Genomic DNA, 21,252 nt, shown 5'->3' with positions numbered 1-21,252 from the left:
ACAAAATAGATTTTAGAATTTTTTTAAAAACAGCAAGTTAACACAGTACCCACTTGACAGTGGAATTTCAAATGGCCTCCCCAACTTCAGTTACTTTACATAGCAGACTAATGCACAAATGGCTGGTGGCTTCTTGAAGGCAGGTATGTGAGCGGTGAGTAGGATGTTTAGAGGCTTCCAGGCAATTTAGAGGAGTTGAGTGAGTGGGAAAATACATGTCAGATGTAGTATAAAGTGGATAAGTGAAATTATCCACTTCCCTAGGAAAAACAGAATGACACATTATTATTTAAATGATGTCAGATTGGGAAATGTTGATGTACAAAGGGACCTGGGTGTCCTTGCATACCAATCACTGAAAGCAAGCATGCACGTGCAGCAAGCAGTTGCGAAAGGACTTGAGTAAAGGGGAAAGTATGGATTCCTGCAGCTATACAGGGCCTTGGTGAGACCACACCTGGAGTATTGTGTGCAGATTTGATCTCCTGAGCGGAGAAAGAAAACTTGCCATACAGGCAGTGCAGCGAAGGTTCACCAGACTGATTCCTGGGAATACCGTATGAAAAGACATTGGGTCGAGTGGGCCTGTATTCACACGAGTTTAGAAGAATGAGAGGGGATCTAATTGAAACATGTAAAATTCTGACCGGGCTGGACAGGCTGGATACAGGAATGATGCTTCCTCTGGCTGCAGGGTCTAGAACAAGGGGTCTCAATCTTAGGATACAGGATAGGCCATCCAGTACTGAAATGAGGAGAATCCTCTTCATTCAGAGGGTGGTGAATTCTCTCTCACAGGAGGCTGTGAAGGCCAATTCACTGAATATGTTGAAGAAGGAAATAGGTAGATATCTAGACACTAAAGTCATCAAAGGGGCTGGGTAGAGATCTGGACTATGAAGCTGAGATTGAGGATCAGCCATGATCATATTGAATCGTGGAGGAGGCTCAAAGGGCGAATGAGCGACTCCTGCTTCTATTTTTCTATGCTTTTCCACTCCTGTTAGATCTTACATGGCCCTCTCCTCACATAGCCTTTCATTCTCCTTTAATTTTCCCTTTGATATGTAAATTCAACTGTTTGATATGACTCTGAAACATCAAACTCTGAAAAGGAAGGTAAAAAATAAAATATTTTTCAGGCACATAAATAAAAATAGGAAGGCTGGAATGGAAATTGGACCATTAAGGGATAGATAGGATAATGCCACAGATAAGGATAGAGACAGGGCAGAAAGATTAAATGATTACTCGACCCCTCTGGCTGTATGGCTCACAATGAATGTATGTAGTGAATACTAAATGTATCATTATTGTATTGAAGCACCTGAGAGTGCAACATGATGTAGGTTGATAACTCCAATACCATCTGACTGTCATGATCAGCTTGAAATGATTGTAATATTCATTGATTGTATTGAAGCACCTCGTGATCCATGTGTAAAAGTTGAATCTGATTGCACTTTTTGTGATGGCGATTTAGAAATGTTTTGTAATATCCTTTCAGATATTTTATGAATAAAGTATATTTTTCTAAATAAGTTAAATGATTACTTAATTTCAGTGTTTAACAGGGAGGTAGAACAGATAGATATGATATTGAATGATGATCTAAGTTTTCAGGTAAGTGCAATTAAAATAAGAGAAAAGGGATCGAATCAAACTCAAAGAGGATAAAACCCTGCCCTAGAAGTTTCACACCCACATATTTAAAGTAAATCTAGGGAATAGATAGCAGAGGTATTACTGCAGATTTAAAATATTTTTTTGAGGAAAAGGTGTAGTGCTAGAGGACTGGTGGATAGCGAATGTAAATCCTGTTCTTAAAAATGCAGGACAGAATGTGCCTAGGGAATAGTAGATCGGTCAGCTTAATGTTGGTGCTAGAAGAAATAATGTAATCCCTACTAGAGAGAGGAAGAACTTCTAACAAAAAAAATGAATCATTGCGTGGATTTCAAAAGGGAAAATCTTTCTTGACCAAAGTTATGAATTTTTTGGAGGAGTTAACAGAGACAGTAGACAATGGTAATGTAGTAGATGCAAGTTACCTGGATTTTCACAATGCCTTTGACAATGCCTCTTGCAATAGGCTACTGAATAAAGTCAGAAAATATGGAGTCAGGGGAGAAGGGAAGAATGGATTGCTAGCAGGTAGAAAGCAGAGGTTAGTTATTCAGAGTGGCAAAAAGTGAGAAATAGTGTTTGACAAGGATCATTACTGGGCCCACTGCAGCTGATAATTCGCATTAATGGTTTGAACTTCAGAATCAGAAACACAATTTATAAATGGATGACATGTGTCTTTATATGTGCATGTGTGCATACGTGTGTGGGTGTGTGTGCATGTGTGTGTGTGTCCGCACGTGTATATGCATCTGTGTGCGTGTGTCTGTGAGAATAAACAGTCAGTCAGTCAGTCAATACTGGGGAGGGAAAGGCTGAAGAGAAACAAATCAAGCAGGAGGGCTTCTTTATGAAGGAATCAAATTGAAAATAGGGAAGTTAGCTAAATTTATTTCAAACTTTGGTTAGATCATACTCACAGTACTGCATGTGGCTGTGGTCAATTGATTATTAAAAAGGATAGAGGAACTAGGGAGGGTGCAGAGAGGATTTAAAAATTCTGCCATTTCCACCAGCTCCAGCATGATGCCACCACCAAACACATCCTCCCTCCACCCCCCACACCCTGTCGGCATTCCGTAGGGACTGTTCCCTCTGGGACACCTTGGTCCAATCCTCCATCACCCCCAACAGCTCAACCCCCTCCCATTCAACCTTCCCATGCAATCACAGAAGGTGCAATGCCTGCCCCTTTACTTCCCCCCCTCCTTACCGTCCAAGGGCCCAAATACTCCTTTCAAGTGAAGCAGGCTGGGTGACCGCTTTGAGGAACACATTTGGTCTGTCTGCAGGCATGGCCCAGACCTTCCTGTCCCTTGCCATTTCAACACACCATCCCACTCTCATGCCCACATGTCCATTATTGGCCTGCTGCAATGTTCCAGTGAAGCTCAACGCAAAGTTGAGGAATAGCACCTCATCTTCTGATTAGACACTTTACAGACTGCTGGACTTAACATTTAGTTCAATAACTTCAGATCATGAACTCTCTCCTTCATCCTTACTCATTTTTAATCCCCTGTTTTCAAAATATCTTATTTTAAATTTTAATGTATAAACATACATTTTTTCCTGCCCATTATTATTAATTTAAAATGCATTTCCATTCATTGTTTTATCCCCACCTTTTAGCCTATTTTGATCTTTTCTCCCACACCATTCCCGTAAATTGATATGCACTGGTCTGCCAAACATCAGCTCTGCCGGTGATAGAATAATTCCACTTAAAGGTGTCAATCTTGGATGTAACATTGCAATGGGCAGATTTTGCTTGGCCTGTCTATATTTGAGAATTAGGGATTTCACTGTGAAAATCATTCATTCAGCTAGGCCATTAGATCAAGCTAATATCAGGTCATAAAGATTCCAGTTTGATGAGCTGCCTGCCTTTAAAAATGACTCCCCAGGAGGTGCCGGACTTGTACCAATATGGCCAAAATGATCTTATGTGCTCGTGGAGATACTGAGTTGAATCAGGCCATCGTTTTCCACATTTTCTGTAGTGTCACCTTTCACCATTTCTTCTTGTAGCTGCAAGCATTTGTTTTGCACAAAATGTACCGGATCAATTGACAGACTTGCATTCCCCTGCAAGCGTAATGTTGCAGCCCCTTTGAAATTGACAATTATGTCTAAACATCCTGGATATTTCGATTTTAATTCATGAATTGAGGTGATAGGCGTAGTTTCTGAGTTTGATATGCCTTGTGAGGCATGATTGATTCCATGGATTGTTGCTAGGGTGAGGTCATGGTGTGATGGTAGACCTAGAGGTTCTGGACCTTTAGTCCCCATGATGTAGAACATCTGTGTCACTCAGGAGGATTGACTGTACTTACACTCCAGGACTATGATCCTGCACATGGAATTAGTGAGCATTTGTACGCTGAGTGTTTCACAGCAGTGGGTTTTGCCATGTCTGTGGATATGTGTCTTTTAGAATTAGCGGGGGTAGCATGTTGGCACTTGACCCTGTGTAAATCTTGACCAATAATGAATCGTTACCAACTTTTTTAGGGCAGATAATTTAAATTTTGGCAAATACTTCAGATGGTGAGATGGTATCAATGCTTTCCACAAGATTGACGGTGTGAAATAGGTGCTGTTCACTCTCCATATTGTCGTGTAAACTGTCATTTCTGGTTTGTCAGTCGCTTTGTATATATGTTTCTGGTGGGATACCAGCTGGCCATCCTCATTGCTGAAAAGTATCTGTTACGTGCGGTCTGTTTGGATCAGCGCACGGCTCTTTGTAGCTGCATAAGCCTTTGCTCGTGTGCACAGCATCTGCCAATGGCCCTTTCTGCCACATGCCTTACAGAATCGATGAAAAGCTGGGCATTTCCTTGGTGTATGCAAAAGGCCACTCCTTCCACATGTCCTGCTAGGTTTGAGAGTCCTAGTGAGTGTGTGACCAACTGGGTTGTGCTTTGGACCTGTAAGTTTCATGAAACTGTGAGGATCGCTTCGTAATTACATCCATCTTCTTCAGTCGCTCTTCAATGCGACACCTTTTTGGCTTGTCTAACAGATCTTCCTGGAATCCTTCCATGGGAGTGGATGTGATCACCAACTCAACAATTCTACCTGCTGGCTCTGCATTTGAAAAATCACAGAACGTACCCTTTTCTCTGCACCTGCTGATGAATTGCTCTATGGATTCTGTAACAAAAACAAAAATAGCTGGAAAAATTCAGCAGATCTGACAGCATCTGCGGAGAGGAATACAGTTGAAGTGTCAAGTCCGTATGATTCTTCATCATAAAGAAGAATAGACATGAGGTGAAATATAAGCTGGTTGAGGGGGGTGGGACAGGTGAAGCTGGATAGAGGGCCACTGATAGGTGGAGGCAAAGAAGAGATTGCCAAAGATGTCATAGACAAAAGGACAAAAGGGTGTTGACGGTGGTGATGTTAGCTAAGGAATGTGCTAATGGTGACATTAAGGGTAGAAAGCAAGACGTGGAAGTGACAAATGGCCCAAGTGGGTGTGGGGTGGGGGAAGGGATCGAAATTGGCTAAAAGGTGGGGATAAAACAATGGATGGGAATGCATTTAAAATTAATGGAAATAGGTGGTAAAAGAAAAATATATTTAAAAAAATATATTTTAAAATTTACAAATCATTAGAAAAAAGGGGGATCGGAAAGGGGCTGAGGATGGGGGAGAGAGGTCATGCCCTGAAGTTGTTGAACTCAATGTTAAGCCCGGAAGGTTGTAATGTGCCTAATCGGAAGATGAGGTGCTGTTCCACCAGTTTGCGTTGAGCTTCACTAGAACATTGCAGCAGGCCAGGGACGGATATGTGGGCATGGATTCTGTAGGCTGTTGTCAAAATGACATGAACTCTAATTGATGAAGACAGAAGTTGAACCTGATTCTGCACCAGTCGCCCAATATCTTTCGGGGATCCTTTAGCTCTTCTGCTGTTGATCCTGACGTGTTCAGCCTGTGCAGACCGACAATGACGTTATCTTGCCCCCTCATATTCTGTGAACCACATGCTGCTCAAAAGGGAATTGGATAAATAATAAAAGAAAAATGAAAAAAGGTCATTTCAGGAGCCGATTTGGCATTGGGATTTAAAAGCCTAAAGTCATTTTAGAAGCAGCTCGCTGCTGCAATGGGGGAATCATTTGTTTCTGGGTGAATGAATTTAAAAAGCGTCTCTTCCTCAAATTCTGTTCTGATGAAGAGTCATACGGATTAGAAAGGTTAACTGTATTCCTCTCCGCAGATACAGTCGGACCAGCTGAGTTTTTCCAGGTATTTTTGTTTTTGTTTCGGATTTCCAGCGTCCGCAGATTTTTGCTTTTGGATTTAAAAAGCGCCTCTTCCTCAAAACCGTTTCTCTTGCTTATGCCCCCCTCTGCTGGCGGATGAACGTTAGTACACAAGCAGAGAGGAAATCATGATAAATGCATTGAGTGCAGAGCGCCCTCAAATGCAAACATTAAAATAAAAGAAAAACACTGCGGATGTTGACGATCTTGGATCAGGAAACTTTAACACTGTTTTCTTCTCCACATACATGCCTACTACCCACTGTGTGTGTTAATTTTTCGAGTACTTTGTAGTATATTCAATAGCGGTCTCTGTTGGTTAACAAATATGTTACAGAAAATTCTGACACTAATTAGTTAATCAGGGGAGAGCGCGAACGCAGTCTCCCCGCTACCACAAATTTTACAGTGGAGAATCCTGCATTTGGGGACATCGAAGGTGTCAGCACACTCCAAGTGCAATGGGCTGACCTCGTCCTGGGAGAACCACCTCTTTTTTGGACAAATATACTTTAATCGTAAAATATCTGGAAGAACATTACAAAGCATTTCTAAATCGCCATCACAAAAAGTGCAATCAAATTCAACTTTTAGACATGGATCACGAGCTGCTTCAATACAATCAATTAAGATTACAGTCATTTCAATATGGTCATGACAGACAGTCAGACAGTGCAATGGTATTGGTATTATCAACATACATCCTGTTGTACTTTGAGCTGCTTCAATACAATTATGATAACTTTAGTATTCACTGCATACGTTCAATGTGAGCCGTACAGCACGAGGGGTCTATAAAATTCCCAGTCTCTCGGTTCACTCTGACAGAAAGGTCTTCGACAGTGACCTTTCCCCATTGGGCCTTTGCGGCGGCTGCTCCAATCTTTAGTGTGTCTCTCAGCTCATAGTCCTGGACCTTGGAATGTGCCAGTCTGCAACACTCAGTCAGGGACAACTCTTTGCACTGGAAGACCAACAGGCTTCGTGCAGACCAAAGAGCGTCTTTCACCGAGTTGATGATTCTCCAGCTGCAGTTGGTGTTTGTCTCGGTCTGTGTCCCTGGGAATAGCCCATAGAGCACAGAGTCCTGTGTCACAGCACTGCTCGGGATGAACCTCAACCACTGCACCTCTCTCCAGACCTTCTTTGCAAAGGCACAATCCACAAGGAGGTGAACAACGGTCTCTTCCCCCCCAACAGCCACCTTGAGGGCAAGGTGCAGAGCGGGTGAGACTCCTGGCGTGTAGGAAGGATCTCACAGGGAGGCATCTTGGGGCTTGTTGGAAAGGTCTGGCAATGAGGCATTCTGCCAAATGACTTTGACAGTTTGCTCAGGGAACAATCCGACAGGATCCACCATCCCCTTTTCCCGCAGGGCCTCTAAAACGTTATGTGCCGACCACTGCCTGATGGACTTGTGGTCAAAGGTGTTTCGCTGCGTAAATAATTCCACGAGGGACAGGTGGTATGGCATGGTCCAACTACTTGGAGCATTCCGCGGCAGCGTGGCCAGACCCATCCTTTGCAACACTGGGGACCGGTAGAACCTCAGCACGTAGTGACACTTGGTGTTTGCGTACCAAGGGTCTACGCACAGCTTGATGCAGCCGCACACCAGGATCAGGATGAAGGCAAGGTTGGGCACGTTTTATCCCCCTTATCTAGAGGCTTGTACATCGCATCCCTGCAGACACGATCCATTTTCGACCTGCAGATAAAGCGAAAGATGGTTCGGGTGATCGACATCGCGCAAGAGTCCGGAATGGGCCAGACCTGCGCCACGTGCAGCAACAGCAAGTGTGTCTCACACCTGATGACCAAGTTCTTACCCGCAATGGAGAGGGGGCGTCGCTCCCACATGCCCAGTTTTCTTTCCACCATCGACACTCGCTCCTTCCAGTTTCTAACAGATGCCCCGGTCCCTCCGAACCATATCCCCAGCACCTTCAGGCCATCTGACCTGATAGTGAAGGGGACAAAGGATCAGTCAGCCCAATTCCCAAAGACAATGGCCTCGCTCTTCCCATGATTTACCTTGGCTCCCGAGGCCAGTTCAAACTGGTCGCAGATGTTTATCGGTCTGCGCAGGTAGAGCGGACCCGAGCAGAAGACGGTGACATCGTCCATGTACAGGGAAGCTTTGAACTGAGTGCCTCCACTGCCTGGGATCGTCACTCCTCTTATGCCCAGACCGTTCCTGGTGGACTCAGCAAAGGGTGCTATGCAACACACACACAGGACAGGGGAGAGAAGGCAGCCCTGCCTGACTCCAGATTTAATTGGAAAGCTTTCTGATTCCCACCCATTGATTTGAGACTGCGCTACTGATGTTAGTGTAGAGCAGTTGGATCTAGTTGTAAATTCCCTCCCCAAACCTCATTTTGGAGAGCATATCCACCATGTAGGTGTGCGATATTCTGTCAAAGGCCGTCTCCTGATCCAGGCTGATGAGGCAGGTATCCACACCCCTGTCCTGCACATAGGTAATCGTATCACTGAGCAGCGCAAGGCTGTCAGAGGTCTTCCTGCCGTGCACAGCACAGGACTGGTCAGGGTGAATCACCAACTCCAGAGCAGACTTGACCCAATTGGCGATGACCTTGGATAGAATCTTATAGTCCACATTCAACAGTGAGATGAGTCGCCAACTTATAATGTCCTCCCTTTCCCCCTTGTGCTTGTAGATGAGGGTGTTGATGCCTTTCCTCGTGGATCCTCACATGCTTCCGGCCAGGAGCATACTCTCATATACTTTTAGTAGGTCTGGGCCGATCCAGTCCCACAGAGCCGAATACAACTCAGCCGATAATCCGTCACTTCCGGGAGTCTTACTCTTCTCGAAGGACTCAAGGGCCTTAGTCAGTTCATCAGGCATTAGCGGTTTCTCCAGACTCTCCCACTTGGAGCACCATTCAGAAATTGGTGGTTGGGGTAAGGTTGATGAGGAGGTTTTTGGAGTCGCAAAAATTTTGTTTATTTTAAAAGCCAAATAAAGCTCTGAAGAGGTATCACAGGGACTCGAAACATTAACTCTGTCTGTCTCTCCACAGATTCTTCCAGGCTTGCTGAGATTTTCCAGCATTTTCTGTTGTTCTTGATGTAGTTTGTTGTCTCCAGTAGAGGCTATTAAAGCCATGGGGAGGATCTGAGGAGATTATTAGGAAGGTCCAATATTAGGGTTTATGTGGGGGTTATTGGCGTTCAGGATAATGTTCGTGGTGACACAGGGATGATTGTTGGGGTTCTGGAATATGTTAGTGGGGACAGGGGTGTTTTTGGGGTTCAGGGTAATGTTATTGGGGACGGGGGTTATTGGGGTTCAGAATAATGTTAGTGCGGACGGCGTGGGGGTGTTATTGGGGTTCAGGATAATGTTAGTGGGGACGGCGTGGTGGGGGGTGTTATTGGGTTTCAGGATAATGTTAGTTGGGACGGGGGGTTATAGGGGTTCAGGGTAACGATAGTGGGAACGGGGGTTATTGAGGTTGAGATTAATGTTATTGGGGGCAGGGGTTATTGGGGTTCAGGATAATGTTATTTAGGGCACCGGGGATAATTGGGGTTCAGGATAATGTTAATGGGGACACGGCAGGGAGTTTATTGGCAGTCACGGTGTGGTTGTGGGGGTGATGGGGTGTGAGGCAGACTCGCTCAAACTCACTGAGGGAATACTGCCTGCAGTATGGATATTCTCCATTTGGTGGCGCCACTCCCTCACCTCTCAGGCTGACTCCTCATCTGCTCTCTCCAAAACTCAGGCACCCTCACGGCAAAACAGTCCCGGCCTGTTCCCAAGGCATTGTCAACGCTTCACTCAGTTTGTTTCCTTCAATATTTTTTTTCAAAAAGAGAAAGTTTTTTTCTCCCTTCCTTTCTGGTCCCACCCCTCTGTGCCGCCCAAATTTCTCTTTGAATTGCTGGGTGGCCCCTGGGGTTAACCCCCACTGGTTTTGAGGTTAGGTTGGAGAAGCTAGGCTTGTTCTCCCTGGAGCGAAGTTGGGTCTAATAGAGGTGGACAAGATTATGACAGGTTTAGATAAGGCCGGCAAAGGAAGGCCGCTGCCATTAGCTCCCATATACAAGGACTAGTGTCTGTAAGTGTGGCGGGAAGCAGAGACAGAGATTCCGTTTGAATGAGGATCTGACAGGCCACTCGCTTTGTTCCCCTGTAGACTAGTGAGGACGGGGATGATGTGTAACAGGGACTTGGCAAGAGATGGGATATAAGCGGTAGAGTTACAGATGAACTGAAGTTTATGTTGGGCGGTGGGCGGGTTACTGGCGATGAGAACATTGGAATAGTCAGGACTGGAGTCAGAGTGATGGCTGAGTGTGTCAGTCGGGCTGAAGCCTGGGCAAAGCTGGACAATGTTACAGGAATGGAGTTTTTGTGATCATGGGTTCAGCAGTTCATTTCCGGGTTGTTTAAGAAGGGAGTGAGGCAAAATTACAGGCCGATTAGCCTGACCTCGGTCATTGGTAAGATTTTAGAGTCCATTATTAAGGATGAGATTTCAGAATACTTGGAAGTGCATGGTAAAATAGGGCAAAGTCAGCATGGTTTCATCAAGGGGAGGTCATGCCTGACAAATCTGTTAGAATTCTTTGAGGAGGGAACGAGTAGGTTAGACAAAGGAGAGCCAATGGATGTTATCTACTTGGACTTCCAGAAGGCCTTTGACAAGGTGCTGCACAGGAGGCTGCTCAGTAAGATAAGAGCCCATGGTGTTAGAGGAAAGGTACTAGCATGGATAGAAGATTGGCTTCCTGCCAGGAGGCAGAGGGGGGAGAGAAGCGGGTCCTTCTCAGGATGGCGGCCGGTAACTAGTGGAGTTCAGCAGTGGTCAGTGTTGGGACCACAGCTTTTACTTAATACATTAATGATCTAGATGAAGGAACTGAGGGCATCCTGGCTACGTTTGCATATGATACAAAGGTAGGTGGAGGTACAGGTAGTATTGAGGAGGCGAGGAGGCTGCAGAAGGATTTGGACAGGTTAGGAGAATGGGCTAAGAAGTGGCAGATGGAATATAACGTGGGGAAATGTGAGGACATGCACTTTGGTAGGAAGAATAGAGGCATAGACTATTTTCTAAATGGGGAGAGAATTCGGAAATCTGGAATGCAAAGGGACTTGGGAGTCCTAGCCCAGGATTCTCTTAAGGTTAACTTGCATGTTAAGTTGGTAGTTAGGAAGGCAAATGCAATGTTGGCATTTGTTTCGAGATGACTAAAATATAAAAGCTGGGATGTGCTGCTGAGGCTTTAAATGTGGTCAGACCACATTTAAAATATTGTGAGCAATTTTGGGCCCCGTATCTCAGGAAGGATGTTCTGGCACTGGAGAGGGTCCAGAGGAGGTTCACGAGAACGATCCCAGGAATGAAAGACTTAACAAATGAGGAACGTTTGAGGAGTCTGGGTCTGTATTTGATGGAGTTTAGAAGGATGAGGGGGGATCTGATTGAAGCTTACAGAATACTGAAAGGTGTGGATAGAGTGTACGTGGGGAAGATGTTTCCATTAGTAGGAGAGACTAGAATCCGAGGACACAGCCTCATAGTAAAGGGAAGACCTTTTAGAACAGAGATGAGGAGAAACTTATTTAGCCAGAGAGTGGTGAATCTATGCAATTCATTGCCACAGATGGCTGTGGAGGCAGGTCGTTGAGTGTATTTAAGACTGAGATAGATAGGTTCTTGATTGGTAAGGGGATCAAAGGTTACGGGGAGAAGGCGGGAGAGTGGTGTTGGGAAACTTATCAGCCATGATTGAATGATGGAGCAACTCGATGGGCCGAATGGCCTAATTTCTGCTCCTATGTCTTATGGTCTTATGGTCTTATGGATATGCGCTCTTATTAACTAGGCTAACATCGTGCAAATTAATAATGTTGTCTTACCTCTTCGTTCATTATCTCCCATTGAATCAGTGTCAAAACTTGTACAAAATCCAAAAGTGCCGTATCCTCAAAAGCATTTCACTTGCGTGAAAACAGGTTTTGTAACTTATGACATAAAGAAACATCTTCACTTAGAAACATATACTTACGCAAAGACGTGTGGCAGGTCGGGAGATAGGAAAGAATATAAAGAACAGCAAAGAATGACAAAAAGATTAATAAGGAGGGAAAATTAGAGTATGTGGGAAAGCTAGCTAGTAATATAAAGACAGATAGTTTGAATTTCTATATATATTTAAATAAAAGTGTTAACAGAGTGAGTGCTGGTCCTGTAGAGAATGAGTCTGGGGAATTGATAATGGAAAGTAGGGAGATGGCGCTGAATTAAACAGGTATTTTGCTTCAGTATTCACTATACAGGAGACAAGTAAAATCCTGGAAATAGCTGTAAATCAGGAAATGGAAGGGAGGGAGGGACTTGGGAAAATTACAATCGCCAGGGAAGTGGTATTGAGCAAATTGTTGGGGCTGCGGGCTGACAAATCCCCAGGTCCAGATGAACTTCAGTCTGACCTTGAAGGAAGTGGCTAGTGAGATAGTTGATGCACTGGTTTTAATTTTCCAAAATTCTCTAGATTCGTGGAAGGTTCCAGTAGATTGGGAAATAGTAAATATAACTCCTGTATTCAGGATAAAGCAGGGAACCATAGGCCAGTTAGCCTAGCATCTGTCATGGGGGAAATGTTACAAGCTATCACTAAAGATGTTATAGCAGGGCACTTTGAAAAATTCAAGGCAATCAGACAGAGTCAACATGGTTTTGCAAAAGGGAAATCATGTTTATCCAATTTATTGGAGTTTTTTGAAGGAGTCACATGTGCCATGGATAAAGGGGAACCGGTGGATGTACTGTACTTAGATTCTAGAAGGCATTTGATAAAGTGCCACATCGAAGGTTATGCAAGAAAATAAAAGCTCATGGTGTAGGGTGTAACATACTGGCAAGAATAGAAGATTGGCCAGCTAACAGGAATCAGAGACTTTTCGTAAATGGGCCTTTTTCTGCTTGGCAGGATGTGATGAGTGGTGTGCCACAGAGATCAGTACTGGGGCCTCAATTTATATAAATGACTTGGATGAAGGGACCAAAGGAATGGATGGTAAATTTGCTAATGACACAAAGATAGGCAGGAAAGTAAATTGTGAAGAGGATGTAATGAGGCTACAAAGTAACATAGATAGGTTAAGTGGGCAAAGATCTGGCAAATGGAGTATGGTGTGGGCAAATGTGAAATTATTCATTTTGGCAGGAAGAATAAAAAAAGCTTATTATCAAAATGGTGAGAGATTGCAGAGCTCTGAGCTTCAGAGGGATCTGGGCGTCCTAGTGCATGGATCACAAAAGGTTAGTATGCAGTTACAGCAGTTAATTAGGAAAGCTAATAGAATGTTATCATTTATTGTGAGGGTAAATGATTACAAAAGTAGGGAGGTTATGCTTCAGTTTTACAGAGCATTGGTTAGACCATATCTGGAGTATTGTGCACGGTGCTGGTCTCCTTATTTAACGAATGTTGTAAAAGCATTTCAGAGAAGATTTACTAGACTAATGTCAGGAATGGGAGGGCTGTCTTATGAGGAAAGGCCGGAGAGGTTAGGCTTGTATCCACTGGAATTCAGGATATTAAGAGGTGACTTATTGAAACCTTTAAGATCCCGAGGGGTCTTGACAGGGTGTATGTGGAGAGGATGTTTCCTCTTGTGGGAGAACCTAGAACTCGGGGGTCACTGTTTAAAAATAAGGGGTCACCCATTTAAGACAGAGACGAGGAGAATTTTTTTTCTCTCAGATGGCTTAGTGTTTTTGGAACTCTCTTCATCAAAAGACGGTAGAAGCAGAGCCTTTGAATATTTTTAAGGCAGAGCTGGATAGATTCTTGAATAATAAAGAGGTGAAAGGTTATCGGGGGTAGGCAGGAATATGAGGTTGAGGTTACAACCAGATCAGCCACGATCTTATTGAATGGTGGTGGAGGCTCGGAGGGCTGAGTGGCCTACTCCTGCTCCTAATTCGTATGTATGTTCTAAGAAACTATAAATAAACAAAAGCATGAACAGGAAACTCAAATGTGGAAGATTGGTGATGCATTTCCTTGGGGTCTTGGAGATTGTCTCCCAGAAAATAATTAGCTATTTTAATCCCTTTTATGCTTTTGAGTCATCAGATTTAAGATTTTTTAGAAATGGGAGAGAGAAAGTGACATTTCTACTATCAGCAAATAACGCTTATCCAAAATTAGCTCACGAGTTACTCCAAGTATACTATCTCCTCTGGACCCAGTTCACACAGATGCTGAACTCCATCTGACTCATCAGCCTTTCACACTGACACTGAATCCCTTTCTCACCTAAATCTCAGCACAGGTCCACATTAAGAGGAACCACGTCAGGTCATTTTGAGCTAGTAACCCGGGACAATTACCAAAAAGATGTTGGATTATAACCAGCATTGCGATGTGAATCTGAGAGTTGGGTTTGACTGACAAATCAGCTTCCCAGGGGGACAATGATGTGACAAAAATGAAGCATCCTGGGCAAAGGGAAAGGATGTCAAAACGCTAGGCCCATGTTCCTGCGGAGTAGTTTTATTCAGGGCTACTGACTGTCATTCAGAGGCGGACTGATTGTGGGGAAAATTCCACCAGTGCCTCTCAAAACGTTGAATGCCTGTGACTGAATGTTGCCTCCTCCCGGCTTCTGCACCCATCCACTGATCCTTGCATCACAGCCTCATCTTTGACTGCTATCTCTGGCCCCATGTAACCACACCCTCCCCAATTGTTTTAGCGATCAACACGCGCCTCTGTTCTGGTGATACACCCCGAGGAAAATGCTAACAGCGGCTGAGGAGAATGCACCAACAGGTGTTAAGGATGCTAAGAACAGGCTGACTGCTGATGTAAATTGTCTCTAATTGGGAAGAGCAAATGTCCCAGATGCTTCAAGAGTAATCGGACATTACCTGTTCATTATTCTGCCAATGAGGGTAACCAGGGACTTGTTTTTTGATTGGTTTCACAACCACTTTGTACCAAAGGCACTTTGGGTAGCTGGGAAATCATGTTGCTCCTGGACAATGGTTAAGCACATCCTCCTGCTGAACTCTTGGTGAAGAACAATGTTTTCGCTGTTTACTTTTCCCCCAAAGTAACGTCATTAACTCAGTCAATGGACCAAGGCAATTTTCGGATCATGAAATGTAAATATAAAGACTCCTTCTTGAATAGTATATTTGGCGCTATGACAGAGGCCTGGGGGGTGGAAGGCTTCCAAAAGGAGTTTACAGGCTTTTAAAAATTATTCATGTATGTAGGCATCACTGATTACACCAGCATTTAATGTCCTTGTTCAGGGTCACATGTAGGCCAGGTGAGGACAGCAGATTTGCTTTCTGAAAGGGCATTAGTGAACCAGATGGGTTTTTACAACAATCAGCAATGGTTTCATGGTTATTATCAGACTTTAAATTCCACACAATGATTGTACTCAAATTTCACCATCTGCCTTGGTGGGATTTAAACCTGGGTCCCCAGACAATTGCCTTGGGTGACTAGAGTATTAGTCCTGTGACAATACCACTATGCCACCAGCTCCCCCTGACACCAACTATGCTTCTGCTAATGTGTGTTGCCTTATTGATAAAGACACCGACCAACGCTGGTACAAGTTTGGCCTCCAACAGTGTTCATTGAAATGATAATATTGAGAAAGACTTTGAAGATTTTCATCTGAACAAGGGAAAAAATTCTGGTAAACTAGCTCCTTGATTGTTCAAGATGCATATGAATGGAATGTGTGAATATACTGGAGGCTGAGGATATTGAGGAAGTGTTTAACACCGTTAACAATGATGCCACTGTGCATTCTTTGACTGACAGGGAGATTGTAGGAATGATTATCTGCTCATCTCCACAATCACCACACCCTCAATGTCTCTCTCTCCGCCCCCCACCCCACCCCCACCCCCCCCACCACCTTAAACCAATTTATATTTCTCCCTTCTTCTAACTATGCTTCAGTTCTGCCGAAGGGCCATGAAGGCTTGAAACGTTAACTGATTTCTTCTCCGCAGATGCTGCCAGACCTGCTGAGTTTTTCCAGGTAATTCTGTTTTTGTTGTAGGAATGGTGTTACATCAAGATCAACTTGATAAATACAGTGTTGATGAGTGAACCCAGTAGAGAAAATGCCTATAGTGGATATGTGTGACAGGTTGATAGATGCACTCGAACAACGTGCAATTATAAGTGAGCAAGAAATAACGTCAATCAGAAGGCAAACTTATGAAGGAAGAGCCAGTGTTGATGAGGCAAATGAAGCTGGGGAAACTATTCAAGAATGCCTCCCAGGAGAGAACATTGACACTCTGAACCCTCTCCTTCAAGCTGAATTGCAGACGGTGCCATGGGCGTGTACTATTACAGGTAGCCTGCATTTAATATTCAGTGATACATCTATTTTTCTAGCCATTTTATTCAAGTTAGGCTTGGACAATTGTAATGCAAGTAGGCCCAGTCCGATATATGGCATCCCGAAAATCGAAATGATTTGAAATCCGAAACGCGATTGGCCCCGAGGATTTCGGATAACAGATACTCAGCCTGTAGAATATTGCGTAATGAAATTCTAGCTACGCGAAAATGGGATGGGGTAGACAGCAGCAGGCTATTTTCAGTGAGCGGTCAACACAAAGAGCCATAGGTACAAAATTAAATGTATGAGATTTGGAACAGGAATCAAGAGAAACTTTTCTACACAGAACGGTGAGGCTGTGGAATTCACTTCCGTGGTTAGTGGTTGGAACAAAACGTTCCATCGTTTCAAGGGGTTTACCCAGTTCAAGCCTCAGCCCAATAATTTTGCTCCAAATTTTGATGCATTGATTCAAGCTAAGAGATGTCAGAGATGAACTGCAGTGCTGCTGTGAGATAGTTATGGATGCCATATATGTCGCAGCGATTAGCTGATGGAATCAAACAGCCTGTTCCTTTGGTTACTCAGAATAGGCAGAGTACAGACCGCACTCAACCAGCCCACACTTACAAAACTGTCCGACGTGATTCCGTGATTGGGCAGCACTTACTGAGCAATCCTGAATGTGCTAATAGCTACTCTAAGGACCAAATTACGATAACAATCGAGCTCATAATGTGGCTCAATTATGCTTGTTAAAAGCAACACATTTTCATAAATAGAGATCCGTTCTCTGCAAACAAAAGGAATAGGTTCAAGCTTTGTGCTTTTCTGAATTACCCGGCAGCTTGGGTGCTTAGAGTTCCCTGTTGCTTTCTCAAAGTCAATGGGCGGAATTGTCCCAGAGTTGCACCAAGTGTGGTAGCGGGAGGGAAAAACAATGTTTTACCTGCCAGCCGCAATGGTGGCTTCTTATCACATATCATCACAAACCTGCCACATTTAACTATGCATTACCGGGAAAAGGGCCTTTCCGATGGCGGGTGGGTTCTGATTCGCCCACCACGCCATCACCTCGCTGCTTCATCACGCCAGGCACCACATTCAAAGTACAGCCACACGCACATCTCTCAGTGCTTCCAGCCCAGGACAGCTGCAGGTAAGACCTGGCCCTGAAAGGCAAGAAGACTGCAGCCCCCAGGTTTAGTGATGTGTCTCTTGAGTGCCTTTTAGACGCCATGGGGGCCCGCCGTGATGTACTCTACCTTTCCTCCGGCCACAGGAAGGGCAGCAATATTACCACCCCAGTTTGGTGGACGATGGCACTGTTGATCAGAGTCAATGCTGCACAGAAGAGGTTGGCCATCCAATGCAGATAAAAGATGAATGATCTCACACATCCTGCCCGGGAATGGAAACCATCTCATCGCTCTGAACTCACACACTCAAGCCCATCATACATGCACTGGCATCTCACTCGCTGCCAGCTCAAGGCACACCACTACTCACTCTTTTACAAACCCTCACATCTCCATCTGGCCTTATCTGCTCTGGAGACTGCCTCCTCAGCCCTCACCATCTTGAGTCGCTTGCACAGATCACCTGGTGCCCCCACACAAACCCTGGCATACCCCCACTTCCCCATCTCATCCTGCAGCCTCTTCCCCTGTGGTATAATTGTTGTGATTGTTTGAAATTTGGCATTCTTGAGTTTGTCCTGAGGAGTGTAAGATGAAAGGCTTCAGTAATATTCAATATTGAATTATTGCAGATCTAAATGTAAATAAATACTGATATAGTTCACCTTTCATTTCTATTTTAATAACATTTGGCAATATATTGGATCAGGCCCACCAAAGAAAGTGAGTTTGACATCCTAGTTTAAGATTTAGTTTTGTATTTGGTTGTTTAAATCTGTTAATATACCACTTCATTTTCATTTATCATATGCCAGTTCATTCAGTGCAATGTTGTGCAAATTGTTTTGTTCTGAAAGCTTAATTCAGGCAAGTGGCATTTACTGACCTATCAGCCTCCTATCTCCCATCAATAAAGTGATGGAAGAAATAAAAATGACTCATTTATAAAATGTATTTCGCAGCTTCAGTGCTCCCAAAGTGCTTGACAGCCAATTAAATACTTTTGAAATGTAGTCACTGTTGTGATGCAAAAAGCACAGTCGACCTTGGGCAGGACTTTCCCAGCGGCGAGCGGGTGGAACTCCTGACTTCACCGTGCCCCATTTAAATTTTCAGGTAGGCGGGAGCTCAGCAAAATCAGCTGCGCGTCCACTGAACTGTCAATGGCTAATTGAGGCCATTGACAGAGTAATTAAACTAATTAATGGACCTGCCCGTCCAACCTTAAGGCTGGCGGGCAGGCCAGAAGCCACGGTGGGAACAAGAAAAAACATGAAAACTCATCCACGGGCGGGATAAGGTTACATGTAGGTTTTAAAATATTTTATTAAAGTTTTTAAAAAAACTTATGGACATGTCCCAACTCATGTGACATTGTCACATGAAGGGACATGTCAGGAATTTTTTATTCTATTTTTTATAATATATTATTTAAAAATAATGGAAATAGGTGGGAAAAGAAGAATCTATATAAATCCACTCCTCCATCACCCCCTACTCCTCAACCCCCACCTATGGCACCTCCGCATGCCCACGCAGAAGATGCAACACCTGCCCCTTCACTTCCTCTCTCCACACCGTCCAAGGGCCCAAACACTCCTTTCAAGTGAAGCAGCAATTCACTTGCATTTCCCCTAACTTAGTCTACCGCATTCGTTGCTCCCAATGCGGTCTCCTCTACATTGGAGAGACCAAACGCAAACTGGGCGACCGCTTTGCAGAACACCAGTGGTCTGTCTGCAAGAAAGACCCAAACCTCCCTGTCGCTTGCCATTTTAACACTCCACCCTGTTCTCTTGCCCACATGTCTGTCCTTGGCTTGCTGCATTGTTCCAGTGAAGCCCAACGCAAACTGAAGGAACGGCACCTCATCTTCCGACTAGGCACTTTACAGCCTTCCAGGCTGAATATTGAATTCAACAACTTTAGATCTTAAACTCCCCCTCCCCCCATCCCCACCCCGTTTCTCTCCCCTCCCCCTTTTTTTTCTCAATAATTTATATAGATTCTTCTTTTCCCACCTATTTCCATTATTTTTAAATCTAAAACTAAAACTTTGTTAGTCTTTCCACCCCACCCCCACTAGAGCTGTACCTTGAGTATCCTGCCTTCCATTCTTAATTAGCACTTTTCTTAGATAATATCACCATCTTCAACACCTCTTTGATCCTTTTGTCTGTGACATCTTTTGATTATCTGCTCCTATCACTGCTTGCTTATCGCCACAACCACCCCACCCTCAACTTCTCTCTCCCCCCGCCCCCCACCTTAGACCAGCTTATATTTCACCTCTCTCCTAACTATACTTCAGTTCTGCCGAAGGGTCGTGAGGACTCGAAACGTTAACTGATTTCTTCTCCACCGATGCTGCCAGACCGGCTGAGTTTTTCCAGGTAATTCTGTTTTTGTCCAGCTCTTATTTTCTATGTTTCCAAAGCTCTTCTTCGGAACTGATATTCTGTCAGCAGGTGGCAGTGCTGCACTTTGTATGAATAAAAGAGACGTTCACATAGAGTCTGAACCCATCCTAGAAACTGACTGCACCTGAAATTCATTTCTCGCAATTGCAATAATCGCCATTTTGTAGGGAAATGAATGAGTCATATTACACCCAGCACGACCCTACAGAAAGGAAATTGGATGAATTACGGGTTAATCGTCCTTGGTGGTGTTGGTTGAGAGAGGAATGTTGTCCAGGACACCGGGAGAACTCCCCTGCTCCACTTTACCGTGGGATCCGAAACTCCCACTTGAATATCTCATTGGAAGGTCTCAGACTGTCGGAGGGAGAGAGGAACAGGATTGGAACGTTCAGCCGCCTGAATCCCTTCCACCTTTCGATTAGATATGACTGACATGTCCCTCAACTCCATTTATCCGCCTCAGCTCTGTATGTTTTGATACCCTGGAAAATTACATTATTCCCAATATTCCCCCTTAGTGGAGAGACAATTCCATATTTCCCCGACTCTTGGAGGCGAAAGGTTGCTTCAACATTTCACTCCTGAATGGCCTCGGTCAAATTTTAACGCTGTTTATAATCCTGATGTATCTCAAAACTTCAATAGCCTGTTGTTTACCTTGCTGCCGTAGCACGAGTGCCGGGGGAAGCTCTTCATTCCCAATTGGATGCCGTTTGATCCCCTCCCATTTTCAATTGGCCTGTCCCACAGCCCTGTCCCCACACTCTGTGATGTCCTTCCTCTTTATCAGGGACTGGGAGGGCAGCACTGCCTGAGACATGAATGCACAGAGCTCAAAATCCCCGAGGCGGAGTTTGAATATTTTTTTTTCTATTTCCGAATTTAAATCTTATTTTCTCAAGCATTTACAAAGAAACTCCAAATACATTCTGCATAGAAACATCTTGGATTTCAAGCCTCCTTGTCAATGGATTAATGCTCTCGACCTTAGCCACATCATGTGGCAGCGAGTTTCACATTGTGACCAATCGCCATATGGAGAAATTATTCCCAATATTGGGGGAAATATGTCAGGCTAAAGCTTTCCTGCATCGGTTGAGGTGTCCCTGGGAAGGATCCATGAAGCAAAGGGGCCTGTGCCACAGAGTTACCTGGGAGGAGACGCCCTCGCCAGTAAATCCACGGCTTCATTTCTCCACACTCCTGCAAAGGAACATTCCAGAAACAGATGAACAAAAGTCTCGTTTTAGTGCCATCTGTCAGCTGTGGCTCGTTGGTATTTTTTTTAGCTCTGAATCAGAAAGTGGTGGGATCGAGTCTCACTCCAGATGCTTCGGGACAGAACTCAGACTTGTTCTCATGTTGACTGATGTATTTTCCAACGTGACACCAGTTCTAAAGTACTT

The sequence above is a fragment of the Cetorhinus maximus genome, chromosome 21 (assembly GCF_964194155.1).
Source record: "Cetorhinus maximus chromosome 21, sCetMax3.hap1.1, whole genome shotgun sequence".
Lineage (NCBI taxonomy): Eukaryota > Metazoa > Chordata > Chondrichthyes > Lamniformes > Cetorhinidae > Cetorhinus > Cetorhinus maximus.
Note: the sequence above shows the minus strand (reverse complement) of the source record.